The sequence below is a fragment of the Benincasa hispida genome, chromosome 1, assembly GCF_027475165.1.
Source record: "Benincasa hispida cultivar pf3 chromosome 1, pf3_genome.v1.1, whole genome shotgun sequence".
In the NCBI taxonomy this organism is placed as follows: Eukaryota; Viridiplantae; Streptophyta; class Magnoliopsida; order Cucurbitales; family Cucurbitaceae; genus Benincasa; species Benincasa hispida.
This window is the reverse complement of record NC_143478.1, coordinates 2,198,406-2,204,309: the sequence shown is the minus strand read 5'-3', so window position 1 is coordinate 2,204,309 and position 5,904 is coordinate 2,198,406. Positions and strand designations below refer to the sequence as shown.

General features: G+C 33.3%; 1 long non-coding RNA gene across 1 annotated transcript; it reads left to right on the top strand.

The window, feature by feature from the left end:
* The first annotated feature begins 1,950 nt into the window (after window positions 1–1,950).
* On the top strand, window positions 1,951–5,703 carry LOC120092070 (uncharacterized). The gene is made up of 3 exons (XR_005485901.2): window positions 1,951–4,827; window positions 4,908–5,302; window positions 5,378–5,703. It is a non-coding gene; the product is annotated as an uncharacterized LOC120092070 (long non-coding RNA).
* The last annotated feature ends 201 nt before the right edge of the window (window positions 5,704–5,904 follow it).

Sequence of the window (5,904 nt, the reverse complement as noted above, 5' to 3'; positions counted from 1 at the left end):
AGATAAAATATAAATTTGATGATTGAAAAGTGTTAAAAATGGAGAATTGAAAAAAATCAATTCAGGATCTCAATCATTGTGCCATGGAAAGCATTGCCTTGAAAACAAAATTGGCGTGACCTCGAAGCTAAATCGCTAGAAGTTGGTAGCTTTCCAAGGTTAACACAACACCCTTCTCAGACAGGCACTCATCAAAGAAGGATTGGAATCGAGTGAAAAAACTTGCTCATAATTAAATTACTAAAATAGAGAGATATAAGCCAAAATTCAAATTTCACCTCAAGAACTAAAACAACCATTTTCCTTTATATATATATATATATATATAAAAGAATCCAACAAAAACATTGTTTCTAAATTATATAAAAAAGCGTTTCATATCTAAAATTAAATAGGTAAATGTATCATATCTAAATTTAATACAAAAAACCGTTTCAAATTTAGATTAAATATGAAAATACATTTAAAAATCTTTGGCTAATTTTATGATAAGTTATTCAACAAATGATTAATTGACTAGTCATTCCCAACAATCCCCCACGAATGACTAGCAATTAAAAAAACAATAAGTGATTTATTTGAGCAAATATAAGAGAATAAACTTAAACATCAATATTTTGATTATTTGAATTGATGCATAGTAAAATTAGGGTTGGCAAAATTCTCCACGGTCCCCGCCCCGAAATCCCCGATTTGACCGGGGATGGGATCAAATCGGAAAATCTTTTTGGGGCCCCGTTCGGGGACGGGGATGGTATCCCCGCCCCGTCCCCGACCCCAACCCCGAATTTATATAGTTATATTTTTAATATTTTATAAATATATATTTATAATATATAAAATAACTTATTTAATGTATGTTTATAATGTATACTATAGATTTATATTGTAAGTCCAATATTGAATATGTAAATTCTAAATTTAAGCCCAAAAGTCAAGCTCAAACTTAAAAAATTAAAAGAAAAAAATGGAAAATCCCCGTGGGGATCTAATAGGGGATTCCCCGCGGGAAAATGAGGAATGGGGCCCGCGGGGAATCCCCGCCCCCGTCCCGATCTTCAAATGGCGGGGACGGGGGCGGGGATGGGGGGAATTTCCCCCACGGGGCCGGGGACGGAGGACCCTCCCCCGCCCCGCCCCGGCCCTGTTGCCAACCTTAAATAAAATAGGCAACACCTTTGTTAAAGAGAGTGAGTTACCTTTTGAACTTTCAATAACTGTAGTCGAGACCCCCACTACATGTTGTATTCCTCAAATTTTCATTGATTCCACGATAAAGACATGTTATTTAAGGCCATGCACATAGAACCTTGGGTCAACATGAAAGCTCTAAAAATACCTTTAAACTTTTTCATAGAAGGCGACTACTCCTTTACATTCACGTTTATTGCTTCATCAAGTCTACCGCTATATACCACTCAAAAGTTGAGCTATAAAGACTTCACATCTAGTTCATATCAGGATTTTACTTCATCAAGTTTGTCAAAGATAAACTACTAAAAGACCGAGCAATGAAGAAGTTACAACTTTCCATCAAGTCCATATCAAGATCACCTAAAGAAAGGGTTATGGAATTTAAAGGTTTTAGTTCTATCTATCAAACTTGTACTAGGACCACCCAAATAAAAGGTTATGGATCATTAAGTCTATTGCAATAGACCAATAAAGGATTATGGACCATTATATTAATTTGAGTCCCATACTTGTTGAAAATTCTATAATTACTCTCCTTATTAGGCATTTATTGAGAGGATCCACTAAATTCCACTCAAACCTTACATATATTCCAAGGAGATAATCCCTCATTTAAGAATTGTTTCACAGTTCCATATCTCAAGTGAATATGCCTTCTTTTGCCATTATACACATTGTTCTTGGCAATACCTATAGCACCTAGTGAATCACTATAAAGATATACTAGGACAACCCCCCCCCCCCCCCCCCCCCCCCCCCCCCCCCCCCACCACAATGGTACATCTCCTAGTAGGCTTCTAAGCCACTCATAGTGATGCCCCCCCACAACGATACATCTCCTATTAAAAACACATATCCATTAGTAAAGCTGATTTCGTCATTCTATGTTACCCAATTTGCATACATCTTTTCTAATATGATATCAAATTATTAAAATGCAAACAATAATCTATCGTACTCTTAAGATCCCTTAATAAATGACGAAAAGCAATCAAATAATCTTTATCAGGATTATGCATTTATATACGCAATCTTCTTACAACATATGCAATAACAGGTCTATTATAGTTCATAAAAAGTATAACATTTCCTATAATCTTTGCATATTCAGATTGAGAAACACTATCTTCCTTATTTTTCTTAAGGTCATAGTTTTTCTAATCTTAACACCAAATATTACATCGGCTTCTCCTAAATCTTTTAGGTCATCATTGAGAAATGACTTATTTACATCTATTTGATGTATTATAGAAATGCAATTATGACTATATTTCCTTTAAGAAATTCTACTAAATCCATGAAGATCAGTTTTCATTTTCTACTTCAAATCAATTGAAATTATATATGTAAACCTATGTACCAATGATCATCTCCTTATCTAATCAATGTGGGACTTTGATTGCATTCCCAACAATCCTCCCGTCGAACAAAGGACCAACTGAGCCTCCCCTCAAGTAGTCATCCATCCATTTAACTCTTATCTAGGTAACTCCTTTTTAACCATAGTATAATGTCTATCCGATAGAGTTCAACCATGGATCACACTATGACTACTTTTGAGGCTCTATTACATCTTTGTTCGACGCATGAGGATTTATATTAACATGGCTAAGTTAGGAGATGACTCGGATACTATTTATTAGGGATAACAACTCTCCAAATATCTTCACAAAAGCCCTCATGACTTTGCTTTTGGGTTTGACCCCAAAAAACCTCATACTGGTGAAGATAGTTGTTCTAACTTATATATCCACAAAAAGTTCGTATAAAATATTCACATATTTTATGCTTAGACAATATCTAAAATTACCATCAATTCTACAAGCTTCCACATAAAAATGATGGAATTTACATATTTTCATACTACAAACAAGCTAGGTAGTAGTCAAAATAATATTATAGGGCTACACTCAATTTAAAAGTAATAATAATACATTTTAACTTCATTAAAAGTAATGACTAAACATGACAATTTAATCGTGCATAAACTTCGTCAAAATAGCATACATGGGATATTATTTCCATTCATGCTAATAGACATGCTTAAGGGGATCACAATGGCATCTCATTTAAGGTATGGATAACAATTCAATAACAATAATACTATTATTTTCTTATTGCACATATCATTTGCTACTTACGAAATATTATAATATATACTAATCAAATATATAAATTAGAGTAGGTGTAGCTGGACAATAATTTACAGAAAACCGTTTTCAAACTTAAATTAAATACAAAAACATTTCATATCTAAATTAAATAAAAAAACATTTCATATATAAATTAAATAGAAAACCGTTTTCAAATTTAAATTAAATATGATATTTCAAAAGTTTTAGCTAATTTTATGACAAGTCATTCCAACAAAAAGTTACATTTTGAAAACTCATGGATTAAATATACATATTCTTCGAAATTTGAGGACTAAAAAAGTAAATTTCCTTTTATGTTTCCTAAAATATAGAAGGCAATTAGAAATTTGATTTTTTTTTTCTTTAAAAAAAATGTTTTTTTTAATAATGACAAAAATAGAGTTGGGGGAAAAGTATTCCCAAAAATAGGTGTTTAAATTGTGTACCGGGTACACGATTACACCTTAATCGTGTACCGGGTACACAATAAGGCCTAAATCGTATACCGGGTACACGAGTACCTGGCCATCTGGCATGCCTTGTTTGGTGTGGCAGTCATACAAGTTTGACTGAGGGAATCGTGTACCAGGTACACGACTTCCACGCCTTAAAACCTCTGTCCGAACCCTTCTTCTTCCTCACCGAAACACCCATTCTTCTTCCTCACCGCCGCTTATAATCGATTTCCCTCACCTAGACCATCGATTCCTCCTTTCTACTTACCAAAATCTCGTTGATTTTCCTCACCGAGGTCTCTATTTCACCGAAATCTTCCAAAATTTTGATTTTGCTCGATTTTCAGTCCTCCATTTGATCCTCACCGAATCCTCCATTGTAGCGGTTTTGTTGCTCGATTTTTATACCTTTTTGGCTGCCGATTTTGCTTGGTATATTTCTTTCTCTAGTTGGGCTGATCTGTATTTATATGTATGTTTTTGCATGTTTTTGGGCTGAGTTTATTTTAAACTTAGTTTATGTATAGTTTATGTATGATTTAGTATATAGTTTATGTATAGTTTATGTATGTATAGTTTATGTATAGTGTATTATATAGTTTATGTTGTATAATTTTGTGTATGATTTATAGTGTATAGTATATTGTATATTTCATGTATTTGTATTCTTTATGTATTTATAATGAATTTATGTAATGAATTTATTTAATAAACTTATTTTATGTAATTGTATTTTCTTATGTACTTTTTATGTATCTTTTATGTTATCGATTCTATTATGTAATATAATTTGAACTTTTTAGGTAATGGAGTCTGGTCCTTCTAATCCTGTACATCTCATGTTCCTCCTATTATTGTCTGATTTCGAGCATGCTGGTACGTACTCATGGGGTGGTGCATGTCTTGCATGGTTGTACAGAGAACTTTGTTGGGCTTCCAATGCATATAATTTTAAATGGAGTGGTGTATTAGCTGCGTCTGAACAGTCAGCAAATATGTTGCTCGTGTACAGAAAAATATCCGACTTGCTGACGCCCAATCAGGTAGTAAATATGTATATAAATGAATATTTAATTTTTTTTTAATATGTATACTTATTATTTATGTATTTATTTTTTGTCAGGTTATTTGGACGCCATACACACAGATTTGGTCATCCTTACCTAATTATTGTCGTGATGGTGAAGACATCTGGTTGACTGTTAGCCCTCTTATATGCTTCCATATAGTAGAGTGACATTATCCAGATCGTGTGCTAAACAGTTCGGTATGCGACAAATGATACCTTCGTTGTCCTATACACTCCTAGAACTACACCAGATCAATTTAAGAGGTAAGCACGACCAAGACTGACGTCGAATCCATGTGGAGTATTTATCCTACCGGCATGGACGATGTGATCGTTGTGCACAAGGAGAATTAACAGATGGGCCAGCTGTATCAGACGACTACTTTTCCTGGTATAATTCGATCACGAGGCGATTTATCTCACCTAACGGCGTTTACTATTACTGCATGGTAAGAGATTTAAAATTACACATTTTCTATATATATAATATGAATATTGTTTAATATATTTTTTTTATTCGACAGAATAATTTTATCGGCGATGTTCAACAATATTCAGTGCAGAACAACTTGTCAGAATTGAGTTCAACGTGTCAGCAAACATTGGTCAACGTAGAAAGTATTATTCAACAAACAAGACGACTCAATGTTGCTGACACCGATCGAAGACGTATTCGTCGTAGACGACAACAACAACGGGGTGAACCTAATTTAGAGGAATACGAAGACAACCCCCATGAGGAGTAAGGGCCAGGGGGTCGTTTTTAAATCCCACATTGTATCATTTTCACATTGGAAATCTCAAAAGAACTAATTGTAAATATTCTTTAATATCATGGTATTTTTTTTTTAAATAAGAGTGCAAGATGTTTTCATTGTAGATTAAATATATAATTAAGTTTAATAATGAAAGAATTAAGTTTAATAATTAAGTTTAACAATTAAAAAAACAATTATAAGCAATAATGAAGGAATTAAGTTAAGTTTAGCAATTAACTTTAAAAAAAATATATATATATAAGCGAATCGTGTACCGGGTACACGAGTTCGCT